The 22,253-nt window shown below is 37.5% G+C and overlaps 1 long non-coding RNA gene, 1 other non-coding gene and 1 pseudogene across 2 annotated transcripts in view; 1 reads left to right on the top strand and 2 right to left on the bottom strand.

Moving 5' to 3' along the window:
* The window catches only part of LOC136283557 (uncharacterized), a 29,520-nt gene extending 17,911 nt beyond the window's left edge, over nt 1-11,609 (top strand). Inside the window, exon 4 of the long non-coding RNA XR_010718838.1 lies at nt 11,108-11,609. This is a non-coding gene — a long non-coding RNA (uncharacterized lncRNA). The remainder of the gene's footprint in view (nt 1-11,107) is intronic.
* On the bottom strand, nt 1,871-6,937 carry LOC136276774 (forkhead box protein L2-like; annotated as a pseudogene).
* Nucleotides 11,610-12,186: 577 nt separating the features above from the next.
* Nucleotides 12,187-15,677, bottom strand: LOC131788653 (uncharacterized). Its single transcript, XR_010718839.1, has 4 exons — nt 15,279-15,677; nt 15,120-15,165; nt 14,787-14,863; nt 12,187-12,274 (listed from the first exon to the last, which is right to left on the bottom strand). It is a non-coding gene; the product is annotated as an uncharacterized protein (transcript).
* Between the last annotated feature and the right edge of the window lie 6,576 nt (nt 15,678-22,253).

Below are 22,253 nucleotides of genomic sequence, written 5' to 3'. Positions count from 1 at the left end.
TCTCTTCTTCGGTTCATCGCAGACTGGTAACGTATTCACTGTCAAATCTTATTTGCTATTTGGTTACGAGCCGATAATGTATCTCGACAAGCCGGGTGCTTGAGCAATCAATTTCAACTTTCATGTCATTCTGTGGTGGTGCGAGTCGCGAAGACCGCTCTCTTGTCTCGAAATTTTTTTGCGCCTTGTTATTTCAGACTTAATTGTATTCACCTTTATTCGCTTTCCTGTTTTCGTTTTGTGCGTAGCAGCTTTTCCGAAAGCTGTTTGCATCGAACTAACCATTTTCGCCTATGAACTGCGGTGAGTGACGCGGTATCTTCATCTCTTTGATCTCCTTCCAAACGAAAGCGCAAAATTAATTTTTAAGTTCATATGGTAAGTTCAACAGCTTTGTTCCTACGTTTTCATTTCATTTGAACATTTCAATTACGAGTTCTAATGTGCAGTGCCTTAATGCTTTGGATGTTCTCGATTTGTTCCTCGATCGTCCATCAATTGTCATGTTTAAACTGGACGCGAAGAAAATTACCAATTAGGTCCAATCTACAGCTTCAGCTAAAATCGTAATAAATGAATGGCGAGTCCTCTACAGCAATAAGCATGGATAGAATTTGTATTGCGGAATCTGCCTGGTAAAATTAATTTTGCATGATAACTTAGATTAACATAAACATCACAGCGTACAAAACCAATAATTTGTTTGACCGCCGTCTTCAGAAAAGTTTGTCAACGGTATGCTTGGGTGAAAAGTTCAGACAATTTAACAGCGATTGAGAAACAGGATGAGACAACTCTTGTGTAAATTCAATAAAGAATAACAGCCAGTCCGTGTATTTTTGATGTTCTTCTTGGTTTACCAAACGAATACACAACAGATCGGAGTCTTTGGAAGATTTGAATCCGCGTCTTCCTTCTCCAGCAATTTTCCCCCCTTTTCAAACGAACTTGGCAAATTTGAAAGTTTATAATAGTACAACGAAAGATCTATTTCGTCTTTCTTTGCCACTGGCTACATCTTTGTTGTCATAAAATTCCAATTTCTTATCGGTTTTGTAATTCTAATGTGTAGACACCATCGTGTAGGGCACTCAAGGGGTCGCCGCCATGCGTTTGTTTGTGGTTTCAAGGTAACCCTCTTCTGACTGAAGCGATACGTTTTGCATCGGTGCGACACTGGGACAAACGAAACGCACCCCTTTTGTCTCGCTCGCTTGTTGATAAAAGATAGTGCGCGCTGTGCTTGAAGTGAAGGAAGAGGTGCATGCTAAGGGTAAAAGACCAGATGCTACAGTAAGGGAAAGAAAGACATACTGAAAGAAAAAAGGGTTATGATTAATACCATGTTAAAGCGATTTATCGTACGAAATTAACATTTACTGTTGGGCGCTTGTGATTTATACCTGCTGAGAAGTTTGCTACTGCTATCTCTTTAGAAATATTTTACGTATTAGCACGAAAGATCGAATGAATTGGAATTGAAACCGCCTGAAATCAGAACACTGCAAATTGCTAGCATTAATATGCCTTGTAAAAATCATCACTCGATGCTCTTGAACTCTTTATCAGTTTGCTTTTTCCCGACTGGCTAGCATGAATGCTCAATGTTTTCATTTTCGGCAAGTGTACCAGTTAAGCAAATAGGGACCCAACTATAAGATCAATTTCGCGCGGTGCTGTGACACCCCAGTTGTTAGAATTTAACTCTACTCAGCGCCTTTCACGGCTCAATTTTAACAGCTCGTATCTTTGTGCTCATTCTTAATCCCAATTATTATTTTCTTTTTCATTCACTTATCGTTAACAAGAATGTCTAAGGATTATCCCATTGTTAAATTAGTTTGCGATCAAAGCGAAAGAAACCCATTGTTTACATCCTTCGCTTAGGTGAACGCGGCTGGCTATCAAAGTTGTTCGAGAATAACCGGCAGCCCAATAACTGTAACTCACCATAAGGTGCCCAATTTGTATTATTAGCAGGAAGATAATCCTCGTTTTTTTTCGGAATATTCTCCCACCAGTTAATAAGCCGAAGACACGAGAGGATAAAGGAAGAGTAAAAACTATTTAAGAAGACCCTAAATTTAATAAAATATTTATTGTACTCAGAATTTTGATGATATTTTTGTTCGGTAGCAGAAAAGTTGCTTAATTAGGTAAATCTTCAGAGTGTTGCTTCAACGATGAACTTTTTCCTGAAATTTTTGAAAGCAGCAAATTATGTTGAGACTTTCAAACAACCGTAACGCGATCACCCTAATTACTGTTCATTCGCGTTTTGGAAGATTGCGCTTGTGGTGATATTGATCTTAGCCAATTTACCACGGTGATATCGGTTAAACCTGGGTAGGTTTTTTTCCTTGCTTTACACAGATGTAATTTATCACTGAAAGGAATATTGCTCCAGTTGAAACAGATGTGCCCTTTTCTGTATTCATTTACAAGCTTTGTTTTATACATTTGATTCCAAATCGTTAGACATACATTACTTCAGAGAAATACTACTCCTTTTTTGTCCTGAGTTTTTGTTCCGAGGACCGGCGCATTTTTTTTGTGTGACTTCAGAGTATGGTATGTTTACAATAGAGAAAAAGTAAAGAGCTTAGAATCAATAACATTGTCAAGCTTGGATAATATACGTTTGACGGCCGTCAAAATAGGCAATTGAAAAATGGCTTCTACACAAATATACTCGATGTTATGTTTTGGAGGTGAATTTTCTCCTTGTCGGCGAAAAACTTAAAACATTAAACCAGAGCAAAAAATTTCCTCGCGTCCTTCAATTTCTTTATAAAGAAGTGACTAGGCATATCATTTCCTCTTTTCAGATTTTATTTAAGCAGTTACTTTGTTACGTCCTCTCGCGATTTCTTTAAGGAGATGTTCGCCTCGATGATGCGAGAATTTCAGTCAACTTGGATTTAAGGGGGGTGTAATTTAAGTGTGGTGCATTTAGAGACCACCTAGTATTTGAAAAGCCGCTATGGCGTAAATAACCTGGCCGCCGTTCCACCTATTGCAAGAAAAAGAAAATAAACACAAAATCTTAAAGAATACTCACTATTTTTATCTTGCATTATCACTTTTTATAAGTGGTCCAAAAATGGAAAAAATAGACTCATTCGCTTAGGAAAAAGTTTTGATCCTTTGGTGTGAAAAGGTAAATAGTCCTTAATCGGAAGAAATTTCCCTGTGTGTTTACAGGTGCTTCTAAACTTCCGGGGAAACTTCCATAAACAGACCACGAGAGAATCAATAAACTTGGACATGGGACCTGCAATGGTCGAACATTTTGTTCCGCTCTCATGAAGTGATTAAAAATCAAGTTTTAGGTTTCCAAATCTAATGAATGTTGCCATACCGCAGCAGCATTCACTCTTTTGTTTATGCCTTACCAGATAAGAAAATGACTCTCGAGGAAACTTGTATGGACGCGTTACAACATCGAGATCTGACTACTATCTCGCGCATTGCAGAGGCTATTAGAGCCGGTTAAACTATCAAAAAAAAATGTAGTTTAATATCACCAGCCTCTCTTGACCCATCCTTGCAGTTTGTGCGATATTGTCCAAATATTGACAAATTTAACAAAGCCTTGACAGAACGCCGCCGCTGAAACAGAAAACAACCGACCCCTTATCCCTAACTCGACTCCGGCTTAGGGAGTACAATCGTTTGCTGCTGAATCAGTGTTTTTTTCTAAGTCGCAGACCTTTGGTCACTAAAATCTTTAAGTTTTGTATGGTCATGGAATAACTACAGCTTCTTCTTTCTGAGAGATATCAACCTACGGCAGTTTCAAGCTGCTATCGCAGAGCGAAGGCACCCCGTAGTGGTTTTTCTATAGTAGCGCACTCTCTCGCATCCATGGAAATGCAATATATCCTTTAATCAGAAACATTTCCTTTCCATTTCCTTCCAAACTAAGGTCTAGCCCATCACAGCTGTTTCGGAAAGGTTCTGATCGGAAAAGTTTCCCACCCTACATATTTTTTAAGGTTCATCACCCATCTAATATAAGAGAGAAGTTTGCGGAAACAGCAAGGTCAAAATAATGATTCACCTGTTAGGAAAAGGAATTATCGTTTTCACGAATTTTCTTCCGTCGACTTAGAACAAGTACTTCCATTATGATATTTAAAAGCGAACTTAGTTGTGAGCAAGCAAAAGCATTTGTCACACGTGTCTGCGTGAGATCTTTTGTGTGATTTAGAACGCCGAGCGACCGTAAATGATGATTCTCTTATCTCGCCGAAATGCCTCAGGATATGTGGTTAATTGAATACAAGAAGTCTTCGTCGGCGACTTTCATGCTCTACTTAGGTTTTCATACGTATGAAAAATTTCGTTTCTATGAAAGTGCATTTTCTTGTAATTTCACTCGAATGCAAACTTGGTGCGTTTGTGAGCGTCGATTCGTGTACCGGAATGTAAATTTTATGAAGTAATTTAAGAGACTTTTTGAGTGGAAAATCACGCGAATGAAATGCACCAAAACTGTCGCATCGGTATTGACAACATTAAAATTAAGTTAACAGTGTCAAATTTCGTGTCACTTCTGGTTGCAAAGACCCTCGCCTTGTCAGTGTCCGCGAATTTAATCGCTAACTATTTAACACAAAGTTTGGTTAACATAAGCGATCGAAAAAACCTTAATTTAACGTCAAAACACGTAAAGTTCAGGGATGGTTTATGTTCAGAATACAAACAAGAGCCATATAACAAACACCGTCTTGGTTGCTCTAGTATTTGCCTGCCCATTGGCGGTACTGATTTGGATTAATAAACTTTGCTACTAGAGCAGAGTAGAAGACAAGAAAGACAACGATAAACTAAATAGTGGAGGATAATGGACCAACGATAAAAACTACAAGATCAGAGAAATATTATTTTGTTACTCCGCCACTCAAATAAAATTTTGCTCGATGCAAAGTCGTGAATTTCCAACATTATCAGAGAAAGTGCAGTGTAACGGCAAAATTGCCACTTTTGAAATCTTATCTCATTTTAGAAAATTCCTTCCTCGAGGGTGATACAACCTTGTGAATTTAAAGCCGATAATTGAATTTTCTCACCCAGTGGAGTTGTAACTAAAATTGGACCATTGCCGAGGTATGCGACCTTGAGCCTCGGACACCGGCTCTTACGGCATTATCCTTCATTAACCCAGGAAAATAAAGAAACAGGCAGATAACCCTGACCATGAGTTTATTTTCGTTGAAGGCAGTAGAAAAGAAAGTGGACAATGCCGCATCGGCAAATAAATTATTTCAAAAATGTTCGTTGTCTTCCATTTCATCCTTGAACCTTTTTAAGTGGCGAGTAACCGCCGGTTCGGAGAAAATTATTCAAAATCAAAGTCAACAAAACACTAGAGGTAATTCCTCAAAATTCTAAAAATGGAGTTGAACAGATCGACAAAATCCTCTTGTTGATAAGTGTAACTGCAAGTTACAGTTTAAACGATAAAAGACCTTCACGCGGCAAAAGAGATCATTGGCCGTTTCACGCATTCACGCTGAAGTAGAAACTCTACACTAATAAACAGTTCACAAAAGTGTACCTAATGAATTTACTAGCTCGTCAACTTTCAGTTTGAACTTCGGAGCATTTCGAAAAACAGTGCGCAAATAAGAATAAATCTTAGGAGAATTTTCATTCCTTTTTTCCTTTATCGTAGCTAATATTAGATTTGGTATCAATGTTGATTTGTCTGGAAGGTTAACTGCTTGAATGTTTGGAATGCCCAGCTACCATCATCAGGGGGCTTCTGATTTAATGATTAAAAGTAAATATATACTCAAATATATACATGAAATCTCTATAATTTTGGAGGCGTACATACTCGAGGTGGTTGAGTTCGCGTTTTTTTTTTGCTTTTTAAGAGGCTTGTTTCCGGTACTTTATTTCTCTATTTGCAGTCAGGTCCAAGAGTAATTTCTATGTGTTTCATTATAAATAAAATTCTCTAGGATCGTAGAAAACGTTTTTTCCTCAAATAATCTCTCGCACACCGTTTACCCTGATGATACGTGGTTTGAGAGTCAATATGAATGCTTGTCAGGTGGATTCCAGTACGGATTAGCTAAAAAGATGGCCATGCACTGAGGCTGTATGATCAGGTTGTCTGCGACAACCTACACTGGGCATTGCCACGGCTCCGTACCCACATTGATATTCACGGGTTCTGGATTGTGTAGAATAAGAGTACCTGTGTTATGAGGACTGGGACTCCAACAGTTGATCCCCGTTCATGTAGGGTTGAACAGCATACCCCGGTGGGAACTATAGACGAGGCGGGTTGCACGGGGTACGAAAGAGGGCCAGCAGGCTGAGCAGTTCGCCAGTTCCTCCTGCAGGAGGTACACTTTGAACTGGATTATTAAGCTGACCACTTGGGAGCGATGTGAAGTTTCCATACGATGCCGGCGCGCGGATCTGTTAGCAGTCCGTTGGTGTGCTGCAGAGTTGTTGCCGGTAAGGTCTCTTCATGCGGCGCCGGACGCCTGGTAGTTACCTTTCTCCAACATATCCTCGCAAGCTGGATCTAAGGTCCAGTAGTTTCCTTTTCTCTCCCCAGCAGCCTTCTCGGGGAACTTTTTATGAAACCACTCATTGAGTGACACATTGTGCCGTATGGAATTTTGCCATCCCTTCTTATTTCTTCTCGTAAAATCGGAAACTTACTGATAATGTACTGGTAAATTCCATTGGGGTTAACCGCTTTTCTGAAGACTCTCGAATCGCCATCGCGATCAGCGAGACGTAAGAGTACGGCGGCTTAACATTGGGTCTTTCGACGAGGCCTCCTTAGTTTCGGCTTTTTCGATCTCAACTTGAATTGAGTCGCTATCGTCTTTATTGAGCTCAGGCTCGTAGCTGCTTAGTGCATGTCGTGGGTTGAAGAGGCCATTTTGCTTGGTTTGACAGAGTTCATTCTGGAATGGGGAGGCTGGTCGGGGGCAATAATATTTAAATTAGAAATTCTAAAGACTGTTTGGGGTTTGTCTTGTCGATATGACCTTGCATTGGCTGGCCTATTCATTATCTATCACTTTCTATAAATATCCTGACATCACGATATCTTTTGTCCAGCGAACCAAATCATATGCTCTGTACAAAGCGTCAATTGTCATTATATGTGTCTGGTAGCAATGCGACCACCTACTCTGGCAGCTGCTACTTGTCCGTTTAGGCCCTTAATTGTTTCTATCCATTCACTTTTATTATTTACACCATCCATGCCAAATTTCGTTTACCTTTCTATCATATATTCGGGAGTATACAATTTCAAACTACCTTGACTCCTAGTGTATATTTACACTCGAGGTGTGAAAATATTTTCCCGTTATCTTCAAGGAGGAGTGAAAAGTGAAACGCTCCTCCCAACACCCATAGTTAACACCTGGTTCGCAACTATACCAATCAGAGAGAAGCAATCGGCAGATGAGGGGAATTGAAAGGCACAAAGCAATTCACATGTTGTCTGGCCCAAGTGCAGGCTATTTAGCTTTAATTATACGATGTAGATTTTATTTTTTATTATTACAAACTACCCGCTGTGAATCTTTTTTCGCGATAATGCTGCCCCACGCTGGGGTCCTGTACCATGCAAATGCGCTTTCCTCTTTCTCCGAAAACAACATGACAACAACAGAAGACAGGAACGCTTATTTCGCTCCACCTGTGCGCGGTGCGAGAGCCAGACAACCGAGCCGTATCCTACAAAAACGCGCGAAACATTCATGAATTAAACCACACAAGCGGCTTTCTTATCACTTAAACGACCTGACTTGATTGGGAATGTTCTGAATTGAGTCAACGGGCTTTCATAAAAGCGATAGCGGCTCTTCGTGATAAGCTCAAAATACTCAGTCTGTTGCAGTCGAGGATAAGCTTAACATTATTATTTCCCAGGTTTTAATTACAGTTTAGAGTAACAGTAACATCATAAACCCCCTCAAAAGTAAATATTTCACGTATGAAGGTCTTATAGGGTTGATTACAGTATTTGCTGGTACTATTAAGGTTTGTGTACATTCAAAATGTTTATTCTAAAGAGTTGTTAAAGATTTATAATTTAGTGTAAACAAACAATTTCCAGTTGTAAGGGAAATTTTTATTTCGAGGCCACAACGGGAACACTTTTAGCTCTTCAGCAAGAGTACAAACCTGTGCGCATTTTTTGATGGACATATCACGCTCCTGTTTACCGGAAATTAGCAGCTGTGGATCTCGTAAATTATAGAATACTCGCAGAAAAATGGATTTCAAATGTCAACTTCGTTTCTCAGAGCCAGGTTCATCTCTCCTGTGTCTTATCAGATCGAAGCAACTTGTTTGTGTATGAAAAAGTTCGAGGCGGATGCGATCTCACCTTACGAATTTAGATTTGACCTGAAGCGCGAGGCAAATGCCGGTATTGTTTCCAGTGTCAAAAGTAGAAAAAGGTGCTATAAAACAGCTGTGTATTTATTTCACCAATGAGTAGCAAAAAGCACGCGAACTTTGTCATAAAAATCATGCGACAGCTCATTAAGTCATGCGAAAATTTTGTGCCTTGACAACGATTGAGAATTTGGTTGAAACCAAATAAGTGTTAACCCAATGATATTTTTTGTAAATATATGCTGAAGATTCATTTACCTTTCTCCGGTTCTTTTTTATCTTCAGTTGAGGAAAATACTGCGCTCTATATGAAAGTGGCCAAATTTCTCGAGACTGAGGCGAACCGAATCAATTTAACCCAGTCAGTTAACCTTGAGAAGGGCCGGGAAGCTTTTGAAGAAGCAATTGGGGTCGCTCTGATATTTTCGCCACGGGATGTACTCCTACTGTCCTTGCTAGACATAATTGTTTCTAGAAATGGGAATTCTGATTGGCGGTGCTTCAATTTATTACCCTATTATTTACATCTGAAACAACAGTTGTCTTGGCTCGCGTGGGATATAATTGAAATGTGCTTGTAGTAGAAGTTAGTGTATTAATGCATGCTAAATTGCATCAGTCAACGCTTCGCTGCACTTTATTAACTCGCGAAAGCACTTCTAGTGGACGCAATTTCGCCAATTTTGAAGCCTAGATTCCGGTTTTGGAAAGCGACGGTAGAAATCCGCGGAAGTTTATCTGTTAACCTGCTGTTTCTGTTTACTGAACTAATCTAAATTTCACTACAGGACAGTGATTATGTATTCCCAACATTTATTGCATTTACGGTTTGTCAAGCCCTCCAAGTTGACAGCATTGCCCTCGGCGTGGACATGATAATTAAGTAAGAAGCGCGGGGATTGAATACGATTTCGCGAAATCTTGGCACCTTTAAAATTCCCGATTCCATTACCAACTGTCAGAAATCACTCTCTATGAGGTGAGAAAGGTTTTGAATGCTATTTTCGGCTTTTAGGCGCTTTCGTTTGATCACAGGAAGCTAGTGAAATGTTTATGCGTTTCCTTTGTTTTGGCTCCTCAATTGCCAATGTTATGGTTACTTAGGGCTTGATTCAAAAACACTATTTCATGAACTTTGCAAGGCCTTATTATTTCAATAACACTAACATAAGGATCAGGTGTTTGCCAAACGATTAATGAACGCAAACCTCGAAATAGCATGCCGAATAATAGCACTTATATCGACGCCAATGAGCGATGAACTGCGGTCGACACTGTTATCTGTGTTTCTCGAAAGTTCAAATTAAATGTCAGTTAATCTTGTCTGCTTGAGTGCGGGCTCGCTCACATGCAGGGATCCTGTAGACAAAACTGTTGAAAATAATGCCTGTTAACCTTGTTTGTTTAGACAAGCAAATCATCATAGTGTCAGTCAACTTGTTACTCGTCTTTAATTTTGCTTATCAGCCGCAGTTACAAGTCGATCCGTTCAACTGAGAAGAAAATACTACACTGTGGCGACGTTCCCTTAGGCAGTGCAAAGAAAAGTTGCTCTTGTTTCGACCCCATCAATCAAAAACCGACCCCTGCCTAGAGCATATGAAATCGAGCCCGTTTTCATGCTGAATTGATCCAAATTTAGTGGATCAAATCTCAACTATTCGTTTTCTTTTGTTTGCATAACGTTTAAAGTGATAGAGGATACTTGTCACATCTACGTGTTTAATCGCGAATATTTACATTGCCACCTTTGGGTTCCAATTTTCGCAAGCACCAACAAATGTAACGACCCTTTGAGCTTTCTCTCTCTCTATTTTGAAGAAAATGTCGTCAATTATGTGGGGGTCACGCAGTTTTGAAACCTCGATTTCTGTGAATATTAATTCACGTTTATAGTAAACGCACATCAGGTAGGCCATAGTGATCTATTGTTTCGATTCAAAACACGAATAATACTTCATCAACTGGTACATGAAATCCAAATTGAATATTAATGGTGGTCGATTGCTTGCGCAAACTATTGGCTACTCTGGCGAATAAGACTACGGAGCTTCTAAATTGTTTTGATAAACTCTAAGTCTGTCGTCAATAACCCGTGTAAATTGAAGTCTAAACAATAGAAGTGTTTACAAACATAAGTTCCTGCACTTAAGGAGTTTCATTCACTGCCTCTAGAGAGATTATTTAGGATATCTTCGTGGCGTGTAATGAATTCAATTTTGTATTGGCCCGAGAGAAATAAATTTTCCGCACTATTAGTGACTGTTATATGGTATTTTTATCCCGTTATTTTAAATTGGTCAGCTTTCTAAAAAAAAATTCTGATAGATACACTGTTGCTGCTGAGAACACTTCGGATCGTAGCTAACAGGTTTTTCTCTTTCGCTGCTGGAATTGGAACAACATCGCGTATTTAAATGACTTCCTTAGTGCATATCAGTATATTCCTTTACTTTTGTGCAGCGTATATTTGCAGCTGCCTCTAATGATTCTTCTAAACTTTAAACAGTGAAAACTTGATATCAAGCTGAAATATGTAGCGATAAACATAGCGCATTAATTGTTTCCGGAAATCCGTCCTGCTCGTGAAAAAATCTTGAAACAGTTATTCCGCTAAGACCCACCTCTTTACTTAACTGCTTCAAATGGTATGCACCCACCGCGTCAATGTCTAAATCGAGGAATTCAGCGTCTAATCGAATCTCTCTCTCTTCTATAGCTCATTAAATAAATCCAACACAAGATGTTAATATATTATTAACAGCCACACAATGGAAGCAACAGCTCCACCATCGACAAAGTTCAAGGTCTCTCCGCCTAACAGTTAGTTAATAAGTACCCGCCAATGAATAAAAATCTTCGCCACCGAGGATGTGACTGGAAATATTGTGTTGGGTGCAGACTTCCGACCTGTCAAATCACAGGAGGACAAGGGTTTATTTGTATAGAAGCCCCACCAGGAGCAAGCTGTGACGGAGAGCCACTCAGGCAATTCTTAACCAATAACAGCATATCGTTTTGAAAAAAATGTCTTTCATGTTTGAAGGGCTTCGTGCGGTGTCAAAGTATTTCGACGCCTTATCAGATGTGCATGAAGCAGAAATAGAATTCCTGCCTTCCTGTGACCTACCAACGCAACTTCCCATGAGGTATCCTTTTACTGGTATGAGGCAGATTACGTTTACTTTCTTCCTTTCACCCCAATAACATTATTTCGTTGAGTTATTCTTTATTTTAACACTGAGAGTGTCATTTTAATGTAAAATGGCAGAAGATGATATCAGAAACACTTGCACTCAAAAACTCTGATCCTGTTTTTCCAAGCCATTTGTTACAGAAAATTGAATTTGACATCTAAATGAACATCTAACTTGATTCGACGTGGGTGATCTGTCTCAAGGTTTATGACTTAATAATAGATGTTCTTAAACGATAGCAATGTTATCCAGTCTGTGTTGATTTATTTATTTTGTCTCGTTTTGTTAACTTTGGCGAGTGCGCAATCTTGATTAGCTGTTAGCAATAGATTTATCATCTCCCTGGGTGCGTTACAAATCCTGGCAAAGTGAAAATGAGGTGCTGATATCTCAGCTAATGTTCTACTTCCTCAGTATTATCTTTGCTGATAGGAGGTGTGTTTTAACTTATCAGCAAATTGAGTTTGTTTATACAGCAACTTCTTATTACATCAATGGGTGTCTGACATGAAGAACTGATCCTATCGTGTCACATTTATCTCACAAGGTTAGCGATTAGCGTCAAGGGTATATTTCCTGTGCCAGTTGTGTCAAGCGCTTGTTTTGGCTTCCATTTCTGTTGAACGATCTCCATTGTTTTCATTTCGAAATTCCGCTTGATAAGCCATTGAGTCAAATGTTATCTTTCTCTAAATTTCAATGTTGATCAACGAAAAGAAAATCATCAAAACTGTTCATAATGTCTATGGTGTATGTAAAAATAATAAAGAAACAAACAAACAAACGCTTAAAATCCTGTTGAAAATCTTTTTGCCCGATATTCATCTGTGAAAAAAAAGAACCTTCAGTCTATCCGATGACCCGCAGCTTATGGTTTCTTTTCATCTCGCAAGTCCTTCGGTCTAAACAAAACAAATTTATCTTCCCTGCTATCTTCTCTTCAATTCCCAGATAAGACAAATGTTGTGACTTTACTCTCTCTCTCTCCCTCTTATGTTAACGTTCCATCATCTCAAAAAAAAGTTAGAGATAAATTGCCCTTAATATTTTAAAAGCGAACTGTTGTTATTCAGTGTCAAAGAAATGACATAATTTGTTGAGATATTTTATGCAGGCGAGTTGTTCGGCGTTTGCTTTCAAAAAGGAAAAGGCTCAGAGGCGATTAAAAGTGCGTAACCTAATTTGTGCAACCTAACATGTGAGAAGTAGACGACATTTTCACGAGTCCTACATTCACCCAGTCCCCTTCGAAGTTTCCGGTTAAGATATGAGGAATTATAGACCTGAATTTCGATGTATCTTGATAACGGTTTCCAGGAAATTCTGTCAATTCCTTGGCTCAGTTTTGTCAGTAAGACAATACTTCGAGAAAGCGCAAGATAAATTTGTTCTTCAAACAATTAAAACTGTCATATACGATTACAACACAATCATATGATTCCACCATTGCACACAATCGTTATCTGTTTCTCGACAAGAGGCGTTCCCCGATTGTTCTCCTGAAATTGCGACTCGTCACACTTTTTCCCACGGTAAAAAAATTTAATAGCTGGTACATGAGAGTGACAATTGGCACATCAAATAAATGAAATTAATTTTCCACCATAAAGCCTTGATTACCAAGAGAAAGGGTTTTAATGGAAGTGTTAATAAAGCTTTCGTAAAGAACTAATTTTCCACCCAAAACCAGTTCTTGAGAAAGCTAAATAATTCGACTGCTACTGTAAATCACACTTTCGTTTTGAGCACTACGGGTAATGAAGAAACAAGAACTACTTCACTCGAACAATGCGAAAACAAAGGCACTTGCCAAGCCATAGAGCTTCAATTCTTGTACGCTCATTATCCTTACTAATCCCCCAAATGCCATCTTTAGATTAAAAATGCTACCAAAAGCACGCGTTGAAAAAATCTAAACAGGTGACTCTGGCGCGACGTAACAGGTGTGTTGCGTGGATCAATAGCTTCACTGCTGCGAAGTTCACTATGAAAGCAGTATTATGCAATAGCATTTATGAACACGCAACTCCTGCACTGCCTATGAGGTCCTCTCAGTTCTGTTATAGAGTCAAGAAGTAAGCAGTTAGTTTTTGCGGCAATTCTACTAGCGAGCGTTTGCAGTTTACCGAGCTTTTTTTGTCCTCTGGTTTTCATTTGGAATTCGAACGTGCTCAAAGAAAGATAACACTGAATTCTCTCACAGGTTATATGAATGAATTTACGCTAATCTCTCAAGTGGCCCCTCGTGTAGAAAATTCAGTCTGTTTCATGGCATATTTTTATTCTTTTAGTGAAGTTTCCACCTTTGTTTTGTCGCCAAAAGCTTGTGGTTTTTATCTGTTTACTAGGCCATTCATGAATCAAGTTTGTTTTTTTTAATAACTTAATACTCTTCTGGTTTTAAATCATCTGCAAAACTGTATTGGTTTTTTAATTAAACAAAGCGTACTTGATACTTATAACTTTTGCGCATTATTTAGCGAGATTCTTCAAGGTTTTTGAGACATGTTCTTCAGCGCTAATTGACAATAATATCTCTTTTCCAGGTGAAGTGCTTTGTAAATCATTTATTAGCTCATGAACAGTAAATCCGTAAAACCAGCGAGCGGGTAGACATATGCCCGAAGCCAATGGCTTCACGAATTTACAAATTTGTTATGATTTTAGCGATACGTCATTCGGTAAATAAAAATTTTGCCGCGGTCTACTATCAAGAACGTTTGGGGCATATCACTAAAGTATATTTGTCGTATTTACTACTACAAATCGTTCACCTACATTTTCGTAATGCGATCACAATACCCAAAGTTTCCGTTTGATGTTGGCACCGGCCATTTTAATCTACGAAACAACATGCTTCCATTTCTTCCTCGTGTATCAGTTCAACTGGTTAAACTGATGAAAATGTGAGGTCTCGTTTACTCGAGATCAAGCTTTATACGTTTGTGTAGCATTGCACTTGCAGCGTCAATGGATTAAAATGTTTGAAAACAACGAGAGTTTTTCTCAAATATTTCTCGTTAGGGCCTAGGGTAGATTAAACTGTTTTCCAATATATATGAGTAAATAGAATCCGCAACGGGAAAATATCTTCACTCTATTTACTTTAAAAAGGTAAACAATCGGAAATGATGGCAAATAACAACTTTTCCTTTCGAGAAAACATTGAGAATTTGTACAAATAATTACCACTGAACTTACCAGGGAAGTTCTCCTAGGTTTGGACTTCGCCGTCGAGAAGGCAAGCAGAAGTGTCAGACGAATAGGCACTTTGCCTCCTTAAATCAAAGTTGATTAAATATTTATACTTTTGAAATATTTGATATCGTTTTAAAGGTATTTTATTTGTACAAACATTCATGCAATATTCAGAAGCTGTCACCGCGTCCTCCCATGACTTATGTAAACATAATGCAAAATTAACCTTCAAGACAGGGATTCTTTTCAAATTGATTTTCTCCATTTCTGTGAAGACAAAAGCCAACGGTTGGATTTGCATCGATAAATGCACTTGTTTGCCATGTGTGTATTTACCTTTTAATCCGCCCAAACGAAATTTTTTGCCAAAGTTAGGTTGCCACTGCAAAAAAAGTTTACAAGTTATGAAATAACATGTTGGAAAAGTGAGATATTTCAATTGTCTCTAAGTCAATCTCCTTTTCATGCATCTGTGAAGAAAAAAGCACAAAGTACCTGTATGTTTCAAGCTGTGTTTTTCCATGTGGAAACTTTTCAGTTGTCTTTGTTAATAAACGCAAGAGCTCCTCGCAAAAACAAGGATTCTGTTCACTTAGGTGTCCGACCTTTCTACAAACTTTGTAACTTTGTCGTACGGCGATTGTACTTTCAAACCGCTAAAAACAGAGAGAACCATAACTTTTCGAGTATTTCACGCTGAGTTAACCAAATTGCAAGTTTTAACGATGGCTGGTTGTTTATATTTCTATTTTCGATCCATCTCGTGGTTTCTTCACCGTGTATACAATATTAATTTGGTTTTTGTCTGCAGGTGTCTGCTTTCTAGGAGCCCGTTTTCCAGGATTAACATTCTTTTTCGCCGCTAAACTGTGTATTTTCGATACAATGAGCTTCGGTGACCTTGCATCCATCTGTTGATAATTTAAGAACAATATCTTAAGATCTATGGGAGCAGCGCTATCCAGTAACTTGTGTGACATCTAATTTTATGGTTGTTTAGTCCTGAAATTGCAGAATCCAAATAAATCTGTTGCTTACAACAAATGGTGTATATCTTGAACTTTCCTTAGGAGGTTCAATTATGGTTTCAGAGATATATATATTTTTATTACTTGTTTTTCTAAACTCACTTACAATCAAGCATCAGCAGTGACAGGATTGCGGTTACAATTGATGGCGTTGTCTACATTTTTATCTGAACATATAGCATATTTTCAGAGAAACGAAAAAATTGCAAGTTTATTCTTAAAATTCCTTCCCACCTTTTATGTGATGAGCCTTGGTTGACGTGTTGTTTGTCATCGGCAATAAGTTCCTGCTCATTTTTTTGAAAACAACTGGAATATAGTTTTCATCAAAACCTAAAAGTTTACCCTTGGTTTATGACATTTATGCAATCAGGAGAGATGTTTCTAAATTGTTTGTTTTCAAAACTTATGCTGTTAGATTTAAGGACAATTTAGTATCCTGGAGCTTGCCTTTAGACTAAACTGAGCAATTTTCTCTGTCATCTAACCTCTTGCTTTTAGTTCGTTTGTTTCGTGCAAACATGGGCAGTGTTGTGGATCGGTATTTGAAAAAGGTGAGTTGATGAAATCCAAGGAACGATTGGCGTTCTTTCCAATATTTTTTTTATGTTATCGAACTCTTATCAAGATTTCACGGAGCAATCCTGCATTTTATTATTTTGATTGAAATCTCAAGCTTATTGATAGCACTCCAACTTTGGTGGAGCTAGATTTGGAAAACATTCACTGTTTATCGCTCTCTGAGTTTATCGTAATTTTTATACTTAGAATTAGCTGACAACTAGTCTTGTGAGAAACACAACGTTTCAGAAATTTCCGCACAAAACTTTTTTTTTTTGAAAAGGCGTGTTAGGCACAGTTTAGTCAGCGCTGTCTTTTTGAAAAAGGGTTGGTCAACCGAAATTGTACAAGCAATGAGATATCCGGTTGGACAACGCATAGTCTTGATAAACGGTTCCTTACACATGTGGGATTAAATCAAGGAACTACTCGTGGTCATTTTTCAATTGACCTATACTGCACTGTTGTTGTTTATTTTTGGAGCAAAAAGGGAGGAAATGTTTTGAAAACTATCCATGCAACCTGTCCATTGTGTTGCCATTTTCCACGATGTTTTCTTTTCTCAGTAAGAATAACTGAGCAGTGAAGGCATGCAACTTTTATAGGAAACGTGCTTTTGATTGATAAGAAAGGCACTTATTACTTCTCAAGGCATTACCTCGCCACTCTCCAAAGTTTTTTTCCAACTGATTCACAAATTTCCATCTTCGTTATTGATTGCTTTACTGCAAATAAGCATTTGGAACTTGTTTCAATTTGTGTTTTGTAAATTTCTACTTCTTAAGACAAAACATTTTCAGAATTTTCTAAAACGAGAAGTTCGAGTAATTTCATGTTTTCCTCATGTTCTTTAGTTTCCATGCACGCCTAAATCTACTTAAGATTGCAAATGACGTAAAATTTTTTTTTCGCGAAATGGTCGCTATTATGGTCCAGTTATTATTTGAAGGTAACTTCCAATGAATAAATTTTTGTTTTTCTGCCTTCGGTGCGCATCAACTGAAGCTGGTTTGGTTGTTTAAGACTATCAAAGACATATTAAGACGTTAAATTATGTTATCAGAACTAAAGAATTTTGCCTTCAGAATTCAGCCGTTGAAACTGCAGCGGTTGTTTGCTGGTTGTTTGATCATGAGAGCGACATGTTTTTGTGGCAATTGTGGCTAGAATGTTCTCAGGAAAAGGTGAATGCTTAAAGGAACGAGGGCCAATATTCTTTTGTCTCCCGACTAAAGCCTCATACTGTCAGGTATTGTTTCTATTGGTAGTTAATATTTTTTCCTGTTCTCTTCTCAGGAACGAAAGACTTATTTCCGATGCAATATGGATCGCTCTGAAATAAAATGAACAGCCTTTCCAAAGATGACCTAGCGAAGAAATTCAAGAGAGTTTATCTGTTTCAGTCAGGGATTTTGAAGATTTGCTCTGCCATGTGAGGTGTTTTGATTTGCATTGTTTACCTAAACGCTCGCTAAATTGAATTAGATTCCAAAATGCACGAAGAAGTACCTTAAACTACTTTTCGCTTTTATTCTTAAGGTGAATCATTCCGACTTACTCTCAAAAGCTTGTATTCCTACCTTTAAATAATAAACTTTTCATTGTAGAAAAATAACGAACGTGTTTATCATTTATTTTTTGTTTTTATGTAAGTTTAGTTTTTGTTCTTTGTCGTGGTTTGGGCAGAGTTTCCACAATGTCTTTGCTGTCCACATTAGCTCGTCATTTTGTGGTTCATGTTTTTGTTCTCGATTTGAAATTCACTGTTTTGAAACGTTCCTTTCTTTCGACGCTGGTCTCCTTCACAATAAATAAATTGTGAATAGAAGAGTTATTTATCATTTAGATTCTTAAGACTTCTTTGGAGCCAGTCGTTTCAAAATTGTCACAATATGAAATAGCAGTTTCCAAAACAAACAATTTTGAGTCGGGCTGGTTCTAGCCAAAGTGTGGTACATGAAGAATTGGAACACTAGTGTTGTCAGTGAAGCGTTTTCGAAGGGCCATATTTCATGCTCTTCAGTAACCCCTCCCTTTTCTTACCTTGAACTGTTCACCACTTTTCTTTCCTCAGCCGTCAATGACGGTAATCAAGGTTGTTTCAGATATAATGTTACAGCAAGCGAGGAAGAAGTAGGTCGTTATAGGGTCTTATAGCCATTTTAAGGGCAATTTTGGTTAAATTTCGAAGGCTATTTGCACTTTGGGCGACAAACAGGTGAGAATGTATTGTTACACCACTGACACAAAGTCTTGCCATGGAAGACGGAGTAGAAATACCTACTAACTTAAGAATTCTAACCTAACATGATAGACTTATTAATCAAGCTCTTAGTTTCTTTTCGCCGTTTCCCACCTGCGATTAAAGATTCCTTGATATCTTTCTCAATAACCCACAAACGGCAAAGCATCGATTTGGTATTTTTTGGTTTATTTTTACTGAAAATAGGACAGATTTTCTAATTTAACACAAGTGGAGACCAAGTTAAGACTAGCTTAGGTCTTGTGCATCTCTACATCTTAGGTTGTTTTCAAAATTTTGAAAACAAAACAGCAACGATTTTGTGTTCCAAATGGCTACGAAGCCAAAAGCTGATACTAAAAAAGAGTAAAATAGTTTTTTATTTACAATTTTTTTCGACGAAAAACAATGCTAGCTAAACTTAAAAACTGCCTGTTTTGCGTTACTGTGGTGCAACTATTCACTATTAGAGTACAACGAAAAAACCGAACGTTTCTAACTTAAAGAGGCTCTAGGCGAGTCTCCACGAAAATGAATAAGGTTCTTAAGGCCACATTAATTTGCTCGAATTTCTTGACTTTACTCGCGCTCGTTCGTTTTCTTTTTCCTGTGAGGTGTTTACGTTAAAGTAAGTTTGGGTCAAAAGAAAATTTGTCTAAACTAATAATAATTTAAAAATAAACAAAGATTAAGAGCATATTGTGGTGATAGTTGGACGTTACAAACGCTCTTCAGTTTTAATTTTTCAGTTTCAACTGGCGCAAACTAAGAGCGAGGAGCTATATCGCTTTTTACGTGAGTAGCTAAAGGGTATGAACGTCTACAGAGATATGAATGTTCTGGTCAAAGCTCTTTTCCGGCAGTATTATATGGGTCTGCTCCTATAGGTAACGCCCTCTATAACTTTATTTTTAAAGCTAGTTGGACGGAAGGCGATTGCACTCCAATGTTGAATTTGTCGGCTCATTTTTGTCGCTTCCTGTGTGTTAGAAAATAATCCCCTAGAATGGACCTGCTGTAGAGAAGTGCAATCAACACCTGCGAGCTTTAGATTCTCAAAAGTAATTAATTAAGTCCATTGTTTGGCTTGTCTAGTTACTTGAGAGGTACTTTATGTAATAATCTTTTCGTCTAGCTATACAGCCTGTCTCTGTCTGTCTTTTGTAGTGCAGTTTTCTCACAGAGATTGGCCAGGCTTTGGTCATGAAACTTCAGAGCTCACAAAATATAATGATGGCACTTTGCACAGTACTCCCAACTAGTGTTAATACTAGCATTAATTAAGGTGGATTTTTGTAACCTGTTGATTTTTCTCAACACTCGAATTAAAATGCGTTCTACGACAAAAAAGCACTCAGGATGCATTTTTAAATAAGTGCTAAATTATTTCTTGTTTTTCTTATCCAAACTTAACGAATGTTGCATTGGAAAATAGCATATTTGACAGTGGTGTCCCTTTCTTTAAATGCTGCCTTCAGCTAAGAAGCACCGAAAAGTTGGCTAATCTTCTTGACTTGGGTGAGTGCTCCTCATTACCCTATCATTTAATTTTCTTTCACTTTAGTTTATATTCTTATTTATTTTTCAATATTTTTCCTTTGTAAACTTACCCACCCGAGGCCACACGGTACGTATGGAAAACATTTATTCTTCAATGTATCTCAGTAATGATCATGTTTTCTCAATTTTCTTCAGCGTAATTAGATTCTGACCTTAGAGAATCTGCTAACTATTCATTGATACGAATAAGGAAAAATTTGTTTTATTCTGAGGAACAGTAAACGGGAGTCTTAAAAAACCACAAAGAAAAAACTGCTCCCAAGAGTAGTTGCCGATATTTTACCTGGAGTATAGCGTAACTTGATTTATACTTAATCTGTAGAGTTGGGGCCGGGCTGCTGCCTGAGTGACCTTTGGTTCTTTACATGCTGTGATTATTTCTAATTGGAAATATGCTTACCCAGGCAAGTCACATTATTTTTTACATTTCTTTTTAACAGGTCAATCTTTGATAATTTTCCCCCTGTGCCTTTACCCAAAGCCAACGCCAAAATATCAAATGCGTTATATACTGATTTATTTTTTATTTTCAACGTGCGATTCCGTTAATTTTTACCTGATTCTCAAGCCAAACTTTTAAAAATCATGTCTGTTACGTCTCGTGTCATTTTCTAACAAGTAAGATAACATGGAACGATAAAAAAATATCTGTCGAAAAACAGCACTCCATCAGTATGAATATTTTTATGTCCAATTCTGATCACGTTGCCTCAGGCACTTATTAAGACGATTATGTGATCTTCAATTTCTTTTGAAAACTTATGCATAAGTTTCTATTTAAATATGAATCGTAATTTTTCCAAGCATTCAAAACCTTTCTCGTTTTTTTTGTGACCATGCTTAACCTCGTTTCAGGAAGAGTTCGGTTTGATGTTCATTGATATAATCTTGCGAGTTAAAAAAATTTCAAAATGGTAGGGTGATGTTAGGTTGAAAGGCGAAGTTGAAGCCGTGATATGATGCTATGAATTTTTCATTTAAATTTCTCTTTGTTTCTTTTGCACGTTTTGGATTAGTAATTCTTTAAGTAGTTTTCTTATCAATTAATTCTATTAATTTCCTGAGGTTATAGACTGCAGACGAAATGTGTTTTGCTTTCATAATGGTAAACAGATGCGAATATGAAATCATATGGATTGAGCTTAAATTAAGAGGTTTTTTTAATGAATATTGCTCGAAGGTTGTGCGACCTAAAAAGGAATAAAAGCCAGTCGTTAATGCCTTTATAAATTTCAAATATAGCTTATAGTCGCACAATTCAAATTACGTTTTGTGTAATTGTAAAAGCTAACTGATGAAACATTGAAAGCTGCTTTATTGCATCATTCTTTCTTTACCATGCTGTCATCTTTTCCGCCCTTTCAGAGTGAAAATTAAGGTGGAAGGCTGTAACTTCCCAGGACTTCTTTTGTAAACGCATTTAAAAGCTAGAACAAAAGCAAGTTACAAGAAAGAATGAAAGCGCAGTGTTACTAAATGTATCTCTCCAGGTTGTCGTTTTACTTCGATAATCGCCGGGCTGAGACTAGATTTCCTTTGTTTCAAACATTTTCTTTCTTTTTCTCGCATCTTCTTACGACTTAGGAACAAAGAAGAATAAAATATTAAACCACAATAAGAAATGAAGCCCAAGGATTTTTGCGGAACTTAGACTCATACAAACTCTTCTAACAACATAATATCACAGAAAGTGCATGTTACATTTGCAAACAGGCGATGAATGTTATATGGTTTTTTCATAACAACTAAACTTTGAAAGCGAATCTTTGCATAAGTTATTAATAATCATCCATTTTACAGATATGTGTACCTGTTTTCGATAAAATGATCTCTTTTAGACATTTACCACAGTTGTAAATCTGAGCGAATTATTACAGTTTTTGGTATATCTTGTCAATTGTTAGACATAACCATAAACATTTAGAATTTGCACACTTGGTTTTTTACAAGAGTATCTTTTGCAAGACAAAACATGAAGATTCAGAGATGTTGTTGGATAAAATTGGTTACGTGTCGTGTTATGCATTTAGTAAGACTAGTAAATATTAAATATTTTCATCTAATTTCCATAAGGGCGGT

This window comes from Pocillopora verrucosa, chromosome 9 (genome assembly GCF_036669915.1).
Source record: "Pocillopora verrucosa isolate sample1 chromosome 9, ASM3666991v2, whole genome shotgun sequence".
NCBI lineage: Eukaryota > Metazoa > Cnidaria > Anthozoa > Scleractinia > Pocilloporidae > Pocillopora > Pocillopora verrucosa.
The sequence above is the reverse complement of the archived record's forward strand: the minus strand, read 5'-3'. Positions and strand labels throughout refer to the sequence as shown.